This window comes from Amblyomma mixtum, chromosome 3 (assembly GCF_055824585.1).
Source record: "Amblyomma mixtum isolate Tamu chromosome 3, ASM5582458v1, whole genome shotgun sequence".
Classification (NCBI taxonomy): Eukaryota; Metazoa; Arthropoda; class Arachnida; order Ixodida; family Ixodidae; genus Amblyomma; species Amblyomma mixtum.
This window is the reverse complement of record NC_143014.1, coordinates 363,698,312-363,719,709: the sequence shown is the minus strand read 5'-3', so window position 1 is coordinate 363,719,709 and position 21,398 is coordinate 363,698,312.

Sequence of the window (21,398 nt, the reverse complement as noted above, 5' to 3'; positions counted from 1 at the left end):
GTTCTACAGTAAAACTATTGCTCTATTCTTTCAGCGTCAACAAATTTAAGCTTTCTTTTTTCCCAGCCTAATGCGGATACCGTAATTCTACAAAAAACATGGCTTTCAGCCGACAAGCTTCTTATAAATAAAAACAATCGGTCGTTTCACCTAGATCACCAGTCAAGAGCAGGGGGTTTGCTAACTTTGGTTGGTTGGTTTATGGGGTTTAACGTCCCAAGCGACTAAGGTTATGAGAGACGCCGTAGTGGAGGGCTCCGGAAATTTTGACCACCTGGGGTTCTTTAACGTGCACTGACATCGCACAGTACACGGGCCTCTAGAATTTCTCCTCCAAAGATTCAACCGCCGCGGCCGGGATCCAACCCGCGTCTTTCGGTTCAGCAGCCGAGCACCATAACCACTGAGCCACCGCGGCGGCGGTTTGATAACTTTAGTCTCTTCAAGATTTTGCCACAGGGCTACGGTGTCTTTTCAGCAAACGACTCCAGACTGTGAGATATTGTCATTAGACTTGGTTTTTCCTGGGTGCTCTCTATTTTTGTTAGTGAATGTTTACTTCCCCTACGGAGTACAGAATAGCACCCTCCTCGACTTGCAACTCGCTAACCGTCAAAACTCAGTTATTGTGGCTGGCGATTTCAGTTTGCATTATGCTCTGTGAGTCTTTTGGTCAAACCTACGCAGCAATCGCCAATAGGACTAGGTTTCAGTAAGAGCCTTATGTGTGTGAATTGGGGATTTGCTACTTACCTTCGAGGACAGACACAATCTGTTTTAGATCTCAGATTCACCACTACAGGCACTGGCACAATGAAATGTTACACTGTTGATTGCGACACCTCTAATGAGAATATAGCTTTAAGTTTTAATATCATATGTCGTTAATCGCCTGCGGCTTCTCAGATTGCCGACCACTTTGCGCCCTGCCTTTGCATAATTTTCTAACATGGCCGATTGTCATCTGTTAGCAAACATATTCCTGGCTACAGAGGAATGCCGTAAAAGGTCGGAGATTTCTGGTGCGGCTATATAAAGCGAATACCTCTAGTTGTTGGTGGCATGAGGACTGTACCAGAGATTACAGGAGGAGGAAGGCGGCACGGAATATGCTTTTTCGTATTCAATGCCCAAAAAACTGGAACAGTCATAAGATCAGCCATTTTGAAACGCATACTGTTACTTGCGGAAGACAAATATTACACTGAAGATTTCGACTCTCTTTCAAAGTCCGGAATCCGGAAACCAACGTGCACTATTCGACTTTCTACATCTAGAAAACAGCTCACGACATGTCTAAATTTACACTCATTAGTTTTTTGACCAAAACAAGCTAGAGGCGTTTGAGACAATTTCCAAGGGATCGCAAAAGCGATTCTCGTCTTAGTACATTTGCGTCCAATGCTGCTTGCGCCAGTGACGCGAAATACGAGTAGTTATAATTCTCAAGTTAATCAGTCGGAGCTTCCTCAAGTTCTACTGAGAATACTAGCTGCTGCTCCCGGTCTTGATGGTGTTACTCATAAATGCTCATGGTTATATTTTAGGAGGCTTCTGACTCCTTATTACACCTGGTATAATTCTGTAAAACACCCTTCGGTACCTTTCGAGTGGAAACAATGAAAGGTGATCAGTTTACTTAAAACGTAGAGTGGAGGCTACGATTTGGATATTATTAAGCCTATTTCTTTAAGGTCACACGAGGTAAAATTAATAGAAAGGGTTTTCCCACTTCAAGCTTCGGACTCAGTTCTCAGCCCCCGTCAAGCTGGTTTCCGGCCACGAAGTTCGATATGGAATTCACATGCTGATTTGGGGTATCGAATTCTCCTTGCTCAACGTGAACAACTGTACGCTGCTTTGGTAACGCTAGACGTCTCCAAGGCTTACGACAGTGTAGAACACTTCAGCCTAATACACAGGTTACAGAGTCGTCAGATTCCAGCATATTTAGTTGCGCGGGTATCCGTATTCCTCTAAAACAGATAATTATTTTGCGCAACTAATGGCGTACAATCGGAGCGGTACAAACAAGCGAGAGGTGAAGCGCAAGTGGGTGTCCTCTCTCCTATGCTGGTAATATGCTGCTCAACTCCATTCCTTTCCATCGCCATGTTCACACTTACCTCTGTGCATTTACGTTTTTTGCGGCTGAGCCTGATACACACTCTCTCTATGATCACTTGCAATCCGATTTGAGCACTGGTTGCGCAGCTCACACCTCCCGTTAAAGGGCAGCTAAACCACCTTTTGAGAACTCGTCGATATTCAAGGATTCAAATTCACCTAGGCTGCAGGTAAAGCATGCCAAGTGTTTTTGCGGTAGCATTTAAAATAGCTACGTAATCGACGATTAAATTTTAGCCTTCACCTCACAGCCACGGAGGAGTGTGGATAGAATCGGTGTGCCGTCACGGAAGGTAAGATTTCATATTTCCATTGCTGTCAACTACACCCTGCCATGCCAAGTTGTATGCTGCCAAACAACGCTGGGATGCTTGTGCCTTCGATGGCGTTGTTGTTTTTTTCCTTGAAAGGAAGCGTTTATGCGCTCTAAATATACTGGTACATTCGATGACGTCATGATGCACCCCCATTTGGTGCTGTGTGCGGCGGAGAAGCTTCACGGACGTCACGGTTTAAATGGGCGATTAGGTCACCATTTCAAATACTACCCCAAAGTCTTCGCATGCTTTACCTGCAAGTTTCACACATTCGAGCCCTTTAAGCTCGTCTATTTCTAAAACCTATGCAGTTGTCCTTTAAATGTTAAGAAATGCGCCGTCCTTGTTTTCCCTGCTCAAGACCCTGTAGTTGTCGCTCTTGCATAAATGTCAACCAGTGCCTCACCTTCAATTCCTAAAATATATGGCGGTCATTTACGACGACGAACTTACTTGCCGGCCTCAGGCTGACCATGTCGCAGTGAAAGGGGCTTGTGCCATGGGCATATTACATAGGTTGTATTGTCGCCAGTACGGAATGAGCATAGACGTGGTAGTAATGATCTACATAGTGTATGTGAGACCCATCATAGAGTTCGGATCTGTGTAGTTTTCAGGCTCGTCTGCTTACAAACTTCGTCCTCTCATCCTTTTGGAGCGGGAAGCTCTTCGGAGTGCCTTGGCCTCCCCAAATTTGTGGCTACCGACGTGCTGAACCCTGCAGCCCTCATTCCCTCTCTCTTATATACACTTCTATTTCTAACTCTGTAGACTTACCTCAGAATCTATGAATCGGGCTTGCACCATTATCAAAGCATTTTATGTTGCCAGCCGCCCTCCATTTTTGGTGTTGTTACGACCCATCTTGAGACCCGAGATGAAACGGAGGTGGATTCAACAGTAGCACCATTTCTACGGGATGTTTGACCCCCAAGATGACCCCACGGCTCGGTGCCAACGACCTTCTAGAAGGTCCGACGACCGGGGAAGATAGGTTGCCCCTCGACTGAAAGAAGCCCGGAACGAATCAGAGGAAGCCGGCCCAGCTGCGTCTGCGAAGTCAACAGGCCACACCTGTGTTCGATGGACGCGAGTGGCCAACACAATGCTATAGTGATGCGGACTTGGCATCTTCCTCGCCAGTTCCCACGTGCGGGCTCTCAACAGGTGTCTTGGCCAGCTGCGTCTGCGAAGTCAACAGGCCACACCTGTGTTCGATGGACGCGAGTGGCCAACACAATGCTATAGTGAAGCGGTCTTAGCTTCATCCTCGCCAGTTCCCACGTGCGCTCTCTCAACAGGTGTGTTAGTTGGCAGTGACGTGTGGTGGCGATCTTTTGTGTCACGATGAATTGCCGCCTAGTGAAAGGGCTCAACAGGTCTTCGTTGGCTGTGCTAGTGCCGATCTTTTGTATCACGATGGATTGCCGCCTGGTGAAAGGGCGGAGCCTTGGGCTATATAACCTGCGACCAAAGTGAGCACGAACGCTCTGGACCTTCGGTAATAGGTTCATCCAGTGTGGCTCTGAACCTTGGGTAATAGGTTCTTCCATTGGCTCTGGGCCCTGGGCAAAAGGCTCATCCAGTCATTCGACGTCATGAACTCTTAAATTTTGATTCCTTGTTCTTTTTTTGTAATTAAGTGTCTTATTTTCTTGCCATTAAATCTGCTTGTTTTTGTAATCTCCAACTTCGAAGCTTCAGACTTTCCTCAGCCCGACGACTCAACACGCTACCAAATGGAGCCCGGGATTCTGCTACCTCGAGCCGTAACAACTGGTGAACAGCGGTGAGATACGAAGACCCAACAACTGTGGATCAGCGATGGGAATCTGAATCCACAAGCGACAACAACGGTCGGCCAGTGAGAGTGCAGCTGTCTCGGGTCATGATCACGTGTGTGGGTGAGTGCTTGGCTTTTCCTCTGATGTGGACCAGGTTCTAAAAGAGGGTTAAAATTGAGAACTGGTAGACACCTGTGCTTAAATATTAGAGGTTTCGTATTTTTGCATAGTTGTTTTGGAAATAGCTCAGACTCATAACTATCATGGACCTACGGAAGCTGCAGAAGCCGGACCTGTTGCTGTTGTGTGAGGAATTGGGGATTGATACAAGGGGTTTGGCACGAGAACCCGCGATCATTCAGGCAATTACTGATTTGGGGGCAGATGATGAGGAGCTCAGTGAAGCGTGGAGCCTCATCGAACAAAAAAAGAAAGAGCAGGAAAAAGAGCAGCTCAGACAGCAGGAAGAGCGAGAAAGAGAGGAAAAGTGGCGTCAGCGTGAACGTGAGAGTGAAGCAAAATTACTGAAGCTAAAGGCTGAGCTTCGTAATTTAGAAATGGAGTTGAGCAAGAGGTCGGGCGGTTGTCCCCAGCAAATGGTACCTCTTCTCAACAAGGAGGCAGGCGAGAAGTGTGAAACTATTCCGCAGAAAAGCCTCAGCGTGGAGAAAAAACAGGAAAAGCGAAACCTTTGCGAGGAACAAGAAAGGAGCGACACGCTTACTGTTAGCCCTGAGACAGATAGCGCGTTGGCAGATAAGAGGGAGGTCCCGCGCCAGAAAGAATGCAGTGAGGTTCGGTGTGAAAGAAATGACAGAACCAGAGAAGGGACACCGCTGGTGCAGCTGGTGAGCACTAGCAGTCAAGAAGTTGAGGCGGTACTAAGGGGCACAAAGAGTGAACGGGAATTGCCTGACGGCAACAGTGAAGCGCCTGGCAAGAGCGAAACGCTCGCCGGAAAGTGCCGTACAGACGAGATTGTTTCTGTAGCCCGGAATGAGGAGGATGCTGCTCCGATAGTAAAACAGCAGGAAAATGAGCTTTGGTGCTCAGACGAAACCACAGGAGTGGACGATTCGTCAGTTAGTCCGTCGCCTGGCACTCAGAATAAAGCGCAAGTAGCGTCACTACACACGAAACATCGCGAACGCGACAAGCGTTTGAGAAATGCTAGGGCAGGTGTAGATGCTAATGCGAGGGCCGGCAAATTAACTCGGACAACACCGCGAGAACTGTGAAAGAAAAGGGAAAACCAACAGTGTCATTTTCCCGAAGGCGGCTGGGCCCGATGAAAGCCAAGGCCCTTGCAGGCCGAAAGCACCATTGTCCATTGAAGAAACATCGCGAACGCGACAAGCGATTGAGAAGTGCCAGGGCAGGTGTTCATGCTGATGCAAGGGCCGGCAGATCAACAAGGGACGGCACCACGGAAGCTAATGACCGAAAAGGAAAATCAGTGAAATTTTCCCGAAGGCGGATAGGCCCGATGAAAGCCCAGGTGACTGCCCTTGCGAGCCAAAAGAGGGACAGACGGCGTAGTCGTTGGACACGTGACGCATGCTACGCGTTACTAGCGTTACGAAGAATAGGGCTCGACAGCCACACAAAGGGGCGCCGCAGAGAGCGCGTGAGTCGGAGCGGGACGCGACAAGCCGGGACAAAAGAATGGAGAAGGCGCCCTTTCTGTAGTAGGCCGCGCGGAGGCGGAAATTATCAACTCCGCAGTTTTTTTGAAGCACCTGCTTGTGAACCGGCCATCCGACCACGACCGCGCAGGGCGCGGCTGAAGAATTTTCAATTCAGGGAATAAGTGTTTGCCATTTTTTTTGGTTGCATTGACTCACTGTAAAAAAAAAAACCGGGACCGGGATGAAGGCAAACACAGTTTCAGTTTTTAGTGGTAGTGGTTTTTGTAAACTTTATCATTTTCGATCAGTTTGCTGCTTTTAAAGATGTTTGATTTTGTACAGTACGTGCAAGAAGGGTACATTCTATGAAAATGCGGACGCGCTTAGCTGTTCTTTCTAAGCGGTCCGGAATTCTCTTTAAGAACCAAAATTGCTACTAATGGTGTTATTCGTGCGGTTTTGGAAAGTGAAGGTGTACAGTAGCAGGTTCGGTTTTTCTCCGCTTGCGTGGGTCCTGGGAGTTTTCAGTGTGAGCTATTCACAACAGCTATACTAACCGGATTATAGCACCCTCTTTTGGAACTGGTTTGCTCGGAGGGAAGTTGAGTGCTTGCTTGCGCATGTGGTTGAAGTTTCAGAGACGCCTCAAAGAATTTGGCCGACGTAATAGAAGACCACGTTGCGAGCGGCAGAGGGCTTCTGACATACTTCTGCGCGCAATTAGCCCAAGTCGTCTCTTCGTGCAGCAGCGATGACTGCTACTCGCCGAGACTCGTCTGGCGGGGGAGGTAGCTGTTACGACCCATCTTGAGACCCGAGATGAAACGGAGGTGGATTCAACAGTAGCACCATTTCTACGGGATGTTTGACCCCCAAGATGACCCCACGGCTCGGTGCCAACGACCTTCTAGAAGGACCGACGACCGGGGAAGATAGGTTGCCCCTCGACTGAAAGAAGCCCGGAACGAATGAGAGGAAGCCGGCCCAGCTGCGTCTGCGAAGTCAACAGGCCACACCTGTGTTCGATGGACGCGAGTGGCCAACACAATGCTATAGTGATGCGGACTTGGCATCTTCCTCGCCAGTTCCCACGTGCGGGCTCTCAACAGGTGTCTTGGCCAGCTGCGTCTGCGAAGTCAACAGGCCACACCTGTGTTCGATGGACGCGAGTGTCCAACACAATGCTATAGTGAAGCGGACTTAGCTTCATCCTCGCCAGTTCCCACGTGCGCTCTCTCAAGGTGTGTCTTAGTTGGCAGTGACGTGTGGTGGCGATCTTTTGTGTCACGATGAATTGCCGCCTAGTGAAAGGGCTCAACAGGTCTTCGTTGGCTGTGCTAGTGCCGATCTTTTGTATCACGATGGATTGTCGCCTGGTGAAAGGGCCGAGCCTTGGGCTATATAACCTACGACCAAAGTGAGCACGAACGCTCTGGACCTTCGGTAATAGGTTCATCCAGTGTGGCTCTGAACCTTGGGTAATAGGTTCATCCATTGGCTCTGGACCCTGGGTAAAAGGCTCATCCAGTCATTCGACGTCATGAACTCTTAAATTTTGATTCCTTGTTCTTTTTTTTTGTAATTAAGTGTCTTATTTTCTTGCCATTAAATCTGCTTGTTTTTGTTATCTCCAACTTCGAAGCTTCAGATTTTCCTCAGCCCGACGACTCAACACGCTACCAAATGGAGCCCGGGATTCTGCTACCTCGAGCCGTAACAGTGTCCACTGGCCTGGTTTTCATACCCGACAGGTGTGTTGGTGCGAAGACTACTTGAGCCTATAAATGTGCAAATTTATAACATCCTTCCCGCGTTAAGCAGTGAGTCCTCTATTCATACTGGCGACATTTTTCGCCAAAATGCACATGATTACCACCCCTTATTCTGAATCAACTATAAGAATTAGATTTAAGAACCCTTCCTACAAACAATGCAATAGCAACCGACGCCTCGCATTGCAACGGAAGGGCGCGTGTAGGATTATAGTCTCCGCCTTTAGACTGTTCCTTTTCACTGTGCCTTTAGGATTTCACCCCTATTTTTCATGCAGAGTTTCTGAAGGTAGTACTTCCTGTACGCAAGCTAGATCTCACTCTTTCCGCACTGACAGTCATTAGCGATTCTTTATCTTTGTCGTCCCTGTCCCATTTTACGTACATCCTTAAACCTGCTTCCTTCACTTTTGTGCCTTGTACATTTAATATGGGTACTCGGTCACAGCAGTGTGACAGCAAATGAGGTTGCTGATAGCCTCGCAAAGACGTTCGAACCGGTCCCGTGTTGCCTATCCGCCCGGCTACAGCGTATATCAAAGAAGTTTGGTTTCGGCGCCGTGCGTTATTAAGCGGGCAAAACGGAGTACATCGAACATCGGCGGATTATCAACACCAGAGATATTCCTGCAGCAGGATATTTTGTCGAACACGGCAACTTGAACTCTCTCTGACGAGGCTGCGCTGCCGTATCCCTCCTCTTAATTTCGGTTTACACAGGTCTGGTTTGGCGCTATTTCCCCTCTTTGCATTTTGCCATGAACACGAATCTATGGTTCATTTTTGGCTCTATAGTCGCCACTTCACTTCTTTGAGAAGAAGGTTGCTGGAGGAACCCTTTCAGTATCTTGGCCTTAGTTTGAGCAGCCTGCTCTTGCTATCAATTGGCACCACCGCACATGGGTTCAGCCACAGGTCTGGGGCCGTATTCCATAAGCTGTCCATTTTAAAATGGCCATTTCACGTCCGTATGTTCCTCTGTCATTGGTTACTCAGATATACCGGCGGCTTTCAAGTGTCTGTGGGTAGCAATCCGGGCATTGGGTGGTTGGCAACCGGTCCCCACCACTGGCTGGAATTGACTGAGATATGCAGGCACTGGTAAGGCGCATCGCAGCGCTATGTCAACAGCAAGTGACCGGACCTGCCCGCTAGTTGCAATTGGATGCGATATGCAGCCGACGGTGGTGTCCGGTCGCCTTCTACCCAGTGGCCGGGCCGCTTTCCACAAACGCTTGAAAGCTGCTGGTGTATCTGAGTGACCAATGATAGAGGGTGAGACGGAAACGAAATATCCATTTTAATATGAACAACTTATAGTAAACGGCCCCTGTTTGTTCCGCTGTTCAAAATTTCTTGCTGGAATCTCATCGGCTACTATTAAACCTTATAATATCCGATTTTCTTTGATGTATTACACTTTCATTTATTCCATCAATCCTATTTTTTTTTTCATTCAAATTCTTTTCCCTTTTCAGTCCATGCCCTACTTGAATTAGATCCCACAGGCGTCGCTCTCCCGCGTGCGTTTCTTCTGCTTTTATTATACAGGTGAATGGCAATCTATGCCTCCCGGTTCTTGGCCGATCCCCCAGTGTGGGTATGTGGCATCTTTTTTAAGGTCAACTACAAAAACGCAAACGGGAAGGCATATGAAGTCATACTCGACAGGAAAACACTGAAAAGGGCAAAGCCCAACAGTAAGACGCAAAGACATACACTATTTGTGATATGCAATGGGAGTAATTAAGAGAAAATACCACAATAAGCAGCACAGTACCCTGCACAAAGGCCCCTAAAGAAGCTATCAAAACGACGACACCGTGAATGCTACAGCTACAGTGGAGTGAGCAATAAACACAGAGGTTGTAATTCACATGAAATGAAGGCAGTCAGGACGACAGGCGTGCCACTCACGGCATGAACTTCCTCACTCTATCAGTGCACAATGTGTCGCGCGAAGCATTAGCACTGGTGTTCAGAGTGACGAAACTCCGCGGTTATCTGCTTGGCAGAACCATAGTTCTTCAATGTTTATTAAAAGCATTGAAGGACTACGGCAGAAGTTTTGTTTTGGTGAGAGACCGTAAGCCTCTGGTCGGACTGTTTTGAGAAGACCGTCCAACACCAATCATGGCTGCTGCCAGGATAGAGTGCTGTTGTTTGCTGCTGAGAGCTTACAGTTACAAGGTCGAGTACAAGCCCGGGGCAGACAACCAAAACGCAGACCCCTAAGTTTACTTCCTGCAGAAATGCCTGAGGAAGCCTCAGATGAGGCGCGAAAATACGATCACTCCATGCAGCATTTTGACAAGACCCCTCTTCCGTCTGACTGCAGAAGACGAGGCACTTGTTAACGAAAAGTCCTTCATCATTCGTAGGTGCCCACGGAAGCGAAAGGCTTCCGAAGCACGTTTACAGCCCTACTTCAAAAGGCGACCGGAGATGACCCTCTAACAGGGCCTCATCTAATGCGGACACAGAGTTGTCGTGCCGGAATCTGCTAGAAGCTGAATGCTTGCGCTTCTGCACGAGGTGCATCGGGAGGCTCAGCTATGAAGGCAGTCGCCCGCGCAGTCTTGTGGTGGCCGGTACTACACCGTGGCATCGAACGCCTCGCTAAACCCTGTCCAACTTGTGTGCAGGCTACGCCATGCCACCCGGAAAAGACGCTTGTAAACTGGCCGTTGAAGCAAGACAACTGGTCGTGTGTCCATCTGGATTACGCGGGTCCGGTAAGCGGCACCATGATTTTGATTGATTCCAACTGGTTAAAAGTATCGCTATGCAACATGCCCCTGCGGAATCGACAATCATGGCGCTGCGCAAGATGTTCAGCACACTAGGCATCCCCAGTTAGCGACAACGGAAGTCAGGCACATATAGTGAAAACAGAAGTCAGTTTACGTCAGATGCGTTGGCGAAATTTCTCGCGGCAAACAACTTAAGACATCTCCGTACTGCGCCTTACCTTCCACAATCAAACGGACTTGCAGTTCGGAAGATTATCATCATCAGCCTACGTACACTGCAGGGCAAAGGCCTCTCCCATGTCACTCAAATTAACCTTTTACTTTTCCAGCTGCGGCCACCGTATCCCCGAAAATTTCTTAGTCTCATCTGCCCACCTAACCTTCTGCCGCCCTCTGCTACGACTGCCTTCTCTTGAAAGTCACTCCGCTACGCTTAAGGACCAGCGGTTATCTTGCCTTCGCACCACGTTCCCTCCCCAATCCCAATAATTTCTCTGGATTGCGACTAGGATGTCATTAACCCGAGTTTGTTCCCTCGCCAACTTTGTCCATTTTCGGTTTCTTGACGTTAGCCCTATCATTTTTCTTTTTCATAGCTCACTGCATTGTCCCTCACTTAACTTAATCCCATTTCGTTACCCTCCATATTTCTGTACATAAGTGAGTGGCAGTAAGGTACGGTTGTTGTATACTTTTTTCTTGAGGGATATTCGTAAACTCGTACTCGTAATTCAGCGTCACGAAGAAAGGTTTGTGTTTAATAGGTGCCGGCATTCTGATTCACCAGCTTTATTTATTTATGTATTTATTTATTTACTTATTTATTTATTTATTTATTTATTCATTGATTGATTTATTTATCACAACACCCACATCACCTGTGGGCATTACAAAACAAAAACCAATAAATAGTGCAGGTAACGCATCATATCATGCATATGGTCAGTTCCATCAACACATATGTATGTATGAAAAACAAAACCCCTTCACACATACATGCGCAAAGGCATGCACAAAAAATATGCTGTTTTATACTTACGTGCCAGCGATTCTCATTCAGCGCACTTGTTTAGCAGCAAACTGTAGTGTACAAACGTGTATTACATCAGGCGCAATACGTGAAACTGCTACCACAGCAAACCACAGCAAATCAGATAGAGGAACCTGAAAGCACCGAAAGTCCATGACAAAAAACATGTGTCTATTCATTGTCGACTGCCGGAAAATTGAACGCAGTGGGTCTAATGGCTGCCACTGTTAATGTGAACTAAGGCCATCTAGTGCGTATGCAGTAGATATGCGTTCATATTATATGGTTCATCGAAACAAACATGGCATTCAATTTCATGCCGCAGCTCTTATCTCTCAGGCTGTGGCTGATAGCAATGGTAGGTGCGTAGATGTTCCTAAATATTTTTTATAGTAACTATCAAAGACCTCTATCATATCTCCTCTGGTAACGAATCTAAAATGCGTCCTGAGGACTTTTTAAGTTATAGCTATGTAATTGTCCTGCATCGAAGAGCGCGAACACAGAGGCCCAATAGACTAAAAAACAGACGAACACAGCGCTAATCTTACTGTTCTTTATATCGATGTCATATGATTTTATGCCTGTCAAAAAACCATTATCTCACCATGATCATATATCTCTCGACAGCTATGACCCCTCAAGCCAAACACGGCGCCATATAAATTTTCAAAACAAGAATATTGTAACATACGCTTCGACCTTGCAGAACTTGGCCTACTAAGTCATGCAGCCTTATGATTAATCAACTAATTTCTAGAGGTTTGTCATCCAAAAATCTAGTGTCTGAATTCTATGAGAATATTTTTTATAAGCGTCTTTGTATCTCCCTAGTGTTGATGTGTGAGATGTGCATTTCGCTTTAGAGGTTTTTTTTGGTAGGGAAACGTGTGTTGTGCCGGTTAACGAACATTCGTGAACACTTGTCATACGTGATTGCATTTGGCACTCGTATTTCTCTCTTCTGCTCCGTGTTATGCGTGTATTTATTTTTATTTCCTTTGCTGCCTGCATTTGCATATTCCTTGTAAGGGGGCTCAAGCTCACTCAAGAGAAAGCCGTTGGCTTTTTTGCCCGAGCCTACCCACATCATTGCGATGTAAATAAATGTCTACTTATTATCCTACCGTAATGCAACACATCCGGTAGAAATTTCTTAGCAGTCGTATGAACTAATAGACTAATGCTGCCAGTACGAGCTTGCATTAGATACGTCGAGAGTTCTGTTACGACAGCCATATGAAATTATAAAGCAATAGATACGCTGACCAAACAATTTGAATTATTTAGAATTCATTATATGCTAGCACTGTGAATTCAGTATACTCAAAGATGTGCCTGATGTACATGTGGTCTTAAATGTCAAATCTAGATGGTTGAGAACGTATTTTGTTTGTGTCAGTAAAATGCTAATATTTGCAACCATCCGCGATCTCACAGTCATTATTGCTAATGAGTAAAGCTAGTTCAAGGGAGCACGTCTTTTCTAGGTATATAACTTTCATCCTTGGGAGCATCGGAAATCATAACATTAGCCGAACTCGATTCATTGCAAGATGAAGACCAGTCCAGTATCCCTCCTATTAACTATATACTTCAGCTCTAGACGTTGCCACCTTATCTCCTGGAGTCTTCCAAACCTCATCCACCCACCGGACTCTGCCATGCCTGCCTTCTCTTAGAATCAATTCCTTTAGTATAATGGATCATCAGTTATCCGTTCTTATAGTTACATGTTGTGCACATATTAAGGCGAAAGCCTTTAATGGGTCATGCTCGCGGTGTCCGTCCGTGCGCTGGAATCGTGCCAACTGTGGCCTCTCGTCCGCGCAGCGGCACAACCTCCTCCGTAATTTACTTTCCTCAAATTCATTTTCTTCATTACGGCCCCTCTTTTTATTTCTTTCACTCCCACTTCCTCCCTTCCTCAGCAAACGGATGACGGGTGTCCACCGAGATATGCGAGACAGTTACGGCGTAATTTCCTTTCCTCAAATACAATTTTCATTTTCTTCACTACGGCCCCTCTTTGTCTTTCTTCTTTCACTACCACTTCCTCCCTTCCTGCACGGTGCGGTTCGGGTGTCCACCGCGACGGTTGCTATGCAACGGCTCATACGGCCGCATCAACAACGCAACAGCGCGATTCAGGCGTCCACTGACTCAGGGAGCCAGTTTGCGCACTTCCTTTCCTTAAAATGATCGGAGTGTAAAGCGTCAGCGCCAACGCCGATGAACACAATGAACGCCGAACGGGCAATGGCGACGGCGACGCCGCGAAACGGGCATCAAGGAGCTGCACTCTCAAACACTACAATCAAAAAAGCGACCGCAGGCGCCGAAGACAATAAAAACCGCACATGCGGGAAGCCCGCCACGCGCCAAGCGGTTCGGGGAAGCGGCAGAGGGTTGACCACAAGGGTTTCGCCAAGCACACTTTAGAATTTCTAAAGTTTCGGTACCAGGCAGTGGTGAAAGTGGAAGCGGTGGTAACCGAAGGTGATGAAATTACCGCGTTCACTTCTCGCCTGTGCTGCAGCGACTTAGGAAAATTAAAAATATTTTCTCTCACTTTACGTGTCTTTCTTTTCCCAGAGTAAACAGTAACAAGAATAAGCTGGATGGTCTTCGTCGCAGCTCACACAACATGTTAGACGAGGGAAGTGATGTGGGCTAAAGAGTGCTGTTGATGCCCAGAATTGCCAAAATTTCCTCTGCTGACACAAACTGGGCCCGAGTGGAGGGTCTATACAGGGGTGACGAGGCAACACTTCCCCAAGCAAAGATTTTTACATAGTAAAACCATGGTTAACCCCAAGCATACACGGTCGAAATGGGATTCCCTCCTCCACCAAACCACCAACCTCCAAGAGTGACCAATAAGTCTACCCCTGCTCGTCACATTCCCGTATCTGTAACAACTTATGCCATTGAGGTGCATAGCTATTTTCATGTCAGACGTGACTTTTGTTTTAGGAAGGAGCATGGAATTAAATTTATAAATCACAATTTTAGTTTTGTCACACGTACCATATGATTAAGAGAAGCCAACAGCCACAGAAACCAAGGGGCATAGGGGATTTTTAATTAATTTATTTATTTTGTGGTGTTGATCAATTTAGAATATTACTGAATATGTTATCGCTTAAAGCTAATTGATTAGAAAAGCAGAAGAAAAAACAACCACATGCCGCCGGTGGGATCCGAACGCACGACCTCCGAATTACGCGTCCGGTGCTCTACCTCTGAGCTACGGCGACGGCTGTCAAATCTTCTGCTTTCGGGGGTATTTATGTTTACAAATAACCTAACCTTGAGAGTGTTCATTGTTTTTTACACGGGGATTACAAAATGGTATTCAGAACTTTCAACTTTTCCTTTTTATACACATCGATACTATTTCAGCATAAAAATCTCCTCCGCGTTCCCAGGTTAGAGGGATGTGGATGTTTCACTGAAGGTATTGAGTATACGGAGGATTGGGCTGAGCTTGACAGAAAAAGATTGCTCTTTCTGCCATATTGTCCGTGCTTCAAATTTGGCGCTGCAATAGTACTTAAGTATTGTTGCACATAAGAATTTCATGGGGTGCGATTTCTAATGGCGCACAGGGCTTCGACGGCACTGTGGCACTTCAAGCTCGTCTAACCGCTGAAGAGTTCCTTGTGCGTGCCCCTCGCATCGCTTTGTCTGGGAAGTTATGAAGCTCGCGTGATGAAGTTGCACAAGTGCATGAAGGTTATGAAGTTGCACAGGTGCAAGTTGCACAGTCACGCTTGCAGACTGGCTCGCTCGAGAGTCGCAACCACCGTCGACATATCGGCCTGCTGGAGCAATGGGGTCGTCGCGCCTTGCCAGCAGCTGATTTCGTTCACTCAAGCCACAGTTGAGAGCAGCACAATCGTGGCGCGCGAATGCGCTAGTCACGTGATATGTTTTTTCTATTTCGCGGGCGGTCCTTGGAGCTCGGAAAAAAGATACACGGGAGGCTTTCTTTATCGCACATAAATGGAATGGGGTTTTCTGAAGGTGCTCTCCAACTTTGCTATTCACATCTGCAGTCTAAAGTCAATATTTACGCATTTAGAAAAATGATCTTAATTGCTAATTGAATAATTGCAAAACAAAAATTGCCCATGATGCGCAAGCCGGTTGGTAGCTGTATGTAAGTGGTTTCCCTGGCCTACCTCAAATATCTTATTTTTTAACCCTTGGCTGAAGTTAGCCTGGACACCCTGTATAAGCAGAGGCGTCTGTGAATGAAGACCTCTTTCGTTCCTGCCCTGGCTGCCTGCGTTCGTGTCTTTCCTCGGCCACGATAGAAGAACTGGCAGCGAGCACGGGATGAAGCTGCGATTCCGAAGCGAGGACCGGCAAAGCCGCTTAACCGGAACGGATGACCGGACCACGAAGAGAAGGCAATCATTTCATTATAGCAGTACCAGGGGCTTCGAAAGGTTTCGCATGTATGCCAGAGTTAAACCCAAGGAACGACATTATTAAGTCCTACTTCGAGAGGTTTGGTAATTTTGTGGCAGTTAACGAGATCCAGGAGACAAAGAATCTGAGGTTGTTCTTGAACGTAGTAGACAGTAAAGTGTGCGAGGAGCTCGATAAAATTTTAGTTCCTGACAGTCCTACTGACAAGACCTTCACAGAAATACAGAAGGTACTAGAACAGCACTTCACTCCCGAGTATTCAGTAATCGCGTTGCAAGTTCAAGAAGCGCACGCAGCAGGAAGAAGAAAGCGCCAATGACTTCATAAGGGAACTTCATAAGGGAACCTGGCGCGTAATTGCGAGTTCAAAACATTCCTGAATGATGCCTAGAGGGGTCGACTTGTGGCAGGATTGACCGACCAGGATACTCAAAGGATATTGTTCCCAAGCAGAAAACTTGACCGATTAACATGTGGTTCGATGGAAGGCAGTAACAAAACCGAGGTCATCGGCAAGTAAAAAAAAAGAAAAAGCGCCCCAGAAAACCGCATGTTATCCCTGCGGAAAAGGGCAGGATTCATACAAGTGTTGGTATCGCAATGCAGAGCGCCGCGCTTGTGCAAAGACTGGGCATTTACAATCGATGTGCCAGGAAAAGAAAACCCGTCCGGGGACCTACGCGGAAGCGACCGACGAAGAATGTGACGATTCGCAGACCTATCACGTCGTGCTGTCCACGGGGCAGGGAAAGCGAGGCTGCAAAGTTTCCATGCAGATTGAAGGGAAACTTTTCTCTATGCTTTTGGATACAGGTGCAGCTGTCACACTAATGCCGGAAAGTGCGTTCAATCAATCTTTTTCGCAGATTAAATACAAGCCAACGAAAACAGTTTTGAAAACATACTCCAAAAATCACGGTCACGACGTCATCACAGAGCATGTTGTTCACTTCCAACGTCAAACGATGCATCCGGAAGAAAAAGCGTCATTACACTAAGGCAAAACGTACGGCATCTGAGGGCGGTTGGAATAACTACCGCGCAGTCAAGAACGTGCCAAGCAGAAGTTGAGAGAGCCAAAGATAAATTCTTTAATCATGACTTATCAACTTTACTCAGAACCAATACTCAAAAATTTTGGAACGTAGTCAATCCTAAGCCTTCTTCATCTTCTCTGGCAGCAATAGTAAAAGGCGGTGATTTTATTCAGCCATTTGACGTTTCCTCAGAATTTAACCTATTTTTTAGGTCTGTATTTACTAACAAAACTCCAATTCCCATAGGTTTTATTGGTGCTAGTAAAAACTCAGACATGAAGAACATCTTAGTTGCGCAGGAAGGAATTTAGCATGCTGTTGATCGTTTCCCGAGTAGTACAGCCCCCGGAGCGGATCGCATAAGTCCAAAACTGCTCAAGTTAACTAAACCAGTGATAGCTCGCATACTCACTCCAATTTTTCAGCAGTCTGTTGTTACAGGAATTGTTCCTGACGCTTGGAAAATCGCACGCATTATACCTATATTTAAATCTGGAGATCCTTCTGTCGTTTCAAATTGCAGGCCCATCTCATTAACAAGTATACCTTACAAAATCCTGGAAGACATCGTATCATCAGCAATAATGAACTTGCTCAATCAGCACAACTTTTTTTTTAAAAACAAACACGGATTCTTGCGTGGACGTTCCTGTGAGCCACAGCTATTTGAACTCGTAGGCGACCTGCACGACGCTGTACATCATTTATTGAGAACTGATGCCAAATTCATCGACTTTGCAAAAGCGTTCGACGAAGTTGCTCAAACTTGTCTCATATTTAAACTTGCAAATCTCAACATAAACAGCAATGTCTTCAACTGGATTGTTAACGTTTTAACTAACCGCCAGCAGTTTGTGTCCGCCAATGGATTTTGCTCCGCATTCATCCATGTAAATCTAGTGTGCCTCAAGGTTCCGTGCTTGGGCTGATCCTCTTCCTTATTTATGTTAATGGCATAAGCAGCCGCATCACTTACACAATTAGGCTATTTGCCGACGACTGTGTTATTTGCAGAAAGATTACTGACATTCACGATACTAATGCTTTGCAATCCGATCTGGACAAAATCGCTAAGTGCTGCAAACAATGGTATATGGTAATAAATGTTTCGAAAAAGAAACTTTTAACATTTACGACGGCTAGTGTCACTGATCATATCTTTAATTCTATCGGTAAAGTGGACATTCAAAAAGTTCCTGCAGTCAAATACCTATGTGTCCACATTTCTTCGGACTTGACAGGGCACAAACACATTGATTACATAACCACTAAAGCAATCAAAACCCTCGGTTTCATTACGCGTCACTTGTACGTTGCAAATGAGGAGACCAAACTCTTGGCATACTACACAACTTCAGTCAGATCGCAGCTAGAATACGCCGGTATCTGGAACCCGTATCAAGCATATCTTGCCGAGAAACTGGAGTCACTTCAAGATAAGGCAGCTAGGTTAATAACAAGGAAATACGCTCGCTACTCCAGCATCATAGATATCAAATCATCTCTAAATTTAAGCTCACTCGAAAAGCGAAGACTTGTCACCCTGATATGCCACTTTAACAGGCTTTATCAGAATCCTTCGCCGTTCAGAGAATTTCATATGAAACCAGTACATCGTATTTTCCCCGATTTGACCACTGCTTTAAAGTGCAACCCAAGGTCACTCACACTACACTTATGCGTCATTCGGTATTGTTTCTTGGCATTTACCGCTGGAATAAACTGCCTGCAGAAATCGTTTCTGAAAAAAATTACGACGCATTTGTTACCAAACTGTACCTCTTACTCCATGCTGACTGCTTCACTTCTTCACTTCACTTCACTTTATTACCTTAAAGGCCCCCAGGATTGGCAGTATTACACAAGGGGTGGGTTACATGTAGAAAGCAGATTCAATAAACAAAGAAATACGTAAAGTACATCAATTATTCGCTGTTAAAGGCAGTTGCTAAACAGTTCGTAAATGTTGATGGGCAGGTGATTGCGGCGATGTCGTGTGGAAGGCTGTTCCAGTCCTTGGCTGAGCGTATAATGAATGACGATGCAAATGTAGGTGTACGCGTACATGTCCGGGCGACTTGAAGAGGATGATCAATGCGGAGGGAAATGCGTGCTGATGGATTGATGTAGGGCGGACGACGAAGTGAGCTGAAATAAAATTTGTGAAACAAGCACATACTGGTACTACGACACCTACAAGCCAGGGATGTTAAGCCTGCCTCTGCTTTTAGTAATGATATACTGACATTATATGAATAGCAGGAATGTATGAATCTTGTGGCTCGATTTTGTACTGACTACAAGGAATTGATTGGATAATTTTGGTTAGGGCTCCAAATAGCAGATGCGTATTCTAATTTATAACGGACAAGTGATTCGTAGGCAAGTAATTTTAGATTTCGTGGCGCATGACGTAGATGTCGTTTGAAGAATCCAAGGCTTCTGTTAGCGATCAAGATTTTTGTATGGGCTAGTCGGTGGTTCATCTTATGGAAGGTAACAGCAGCGCAAAAAAAAAACAGGGACACAAGAGAGACACAACCAACAGGACTGGCGCATAAGTCCTGTTGGTTGTGTCTCTCTTGTGTCCCCGTTTTTTTTTTTTTTTGCGCAGCTATTACCTTCCTTCTGTTAGCGGATGATATGACTTTAGTGACATGCGCGTTCCAGGTTAAATTATTGGACAATGTTACTCCGAGGTATTTGTAAGTCTGAGCTAATTCTACCGTGACGTGCGAGATTTTATGCGAGAAGAGGAGAGGATTACGTTTTCGGCTAAACGACACGAGTTTGCATTTATTGGGGTTTAGTTCCATGAGCCATTTGTTACACCAGTCCTGTACGCTGATTAAGTCATTCTGGAGGGCGAACTGCTCAGAGGCGTTATTGATTTGCGATAGATGACACAGTCATCGGCAAAAATACGGACGTTACAAGAGACATGCGTTGGAAGGTCAATAATGTATATTAAAGATAGCGGACCAACGACTGATCCTTGCAGGACACTTTATGTTACGGGAAGAGAACTAGAGGCTTGATTATTAACGTAAACTAACTGGATGCGGTTAGCCAGGAATTCGCTTATCCACTGTAATATGTTAGAACGAAGGTTTAACCAGAAAAGTTTCAGTAGTTAGCGCGTTTGTGGGGTACTTTGTCAAATGCTTTCGCGAAGTCCAGGAATATTACGTCAGTTTGTAGGTTACAGTCAAAGTTCACACGCAGGTCATCGATGAAAATAGCTAATTGTGTATCGCAGGATAGGTTCTTGCGGAAGCCGTGTTGAGCAGGATGAAAAAAAAAATTATAGGGTCAAGAGAGTTCATTATGTGACAATAAATGACATGTTCTATGAATTTGCGTGGCACACTTGTTAAAGAGATGGAACGGTAATTAAGGGGCGATTCTTTGTTACCTGATTTGAAGACCGGAACTATCTTCCCCACATTCCAATCGCTGGGTACGCTACCTGTAGACAGTGATTGTGCAAACAGTTTTACAGATATGCTGCGGAAGCATGGCGAATATTTTTTAGAAAGTTGGGGGTGATATCATCAGCACCCGCAGATGATGACATCTTGATATTTTCAATAATACATATCATGCCGTGCACAGAAAACATGATTGAAGGCATATGCAAACTCAGGTTGTCAGTTACAGTACAAATTGCCATATCAATTTCGTGTGTGAAAACGGATGAGAAAGCGGCATTAAAAATATCAGCACATTCAATGCCACTGGTCATCTCGCCAAGTGGGTTAGCAAGTGTGATGACCGGCGCCTGCTGAGGGTTCAATGCTTTCCAGAACTTCCTCGGGTTATTTGTTGGGGTCTTGGGGAGGTCAGTTTGGAAAAATGCGCGTTTGGCATTACGGATAGACTCCAGCTACGTTGACTCGACTGCGTAATATTTGTTCCATGCGCATGCGCTCGGGTTGCGTTTTGCTGCACGGAAAAGCCTCTTATTTTTGTTTTCAAGTGTTTTCAAAAGCTTTGAGAACCATGGTTTGTTGTGATTGGCACGAAATGTGATGGTGGGATAACACTGCTGTCAGAATTGCATTCCGTTATATTTCGTCACCTGAATTGTGGTCCAAGTGTGTGTGTATTCTCAAGCCTTTCTTTTATCCATTTATGTTCCCTGTTTATTGGAGCGCGTTTGTTTATGCTTCTTAGATTTTCTGATTTCAAATTTCACTTTATGTACTACAATGACTTTATGGGTTTTTCAACCCGTAAAGGGCCGTTAGGGTACCTGCATAAAAAATAAAAAGGTAATGACATCACACCAAGGGGTGACTTGATTAGAGTGGGGACGTCACGCCGAAGTCAAGTTACAGGATGATGGAAAATTTAGACAGGGAAGATGTCACACCGAAATGATGACGTCACGACCGAGCTGAGTTACAGTCGATGCCACGTGCAGACACGAGAGAGGAGGAATGATGGAAAGAGGCGCGAGCCGCAAAACAGCGTCCGGCGCCGAAGCGACGACAATATCGCAGATATC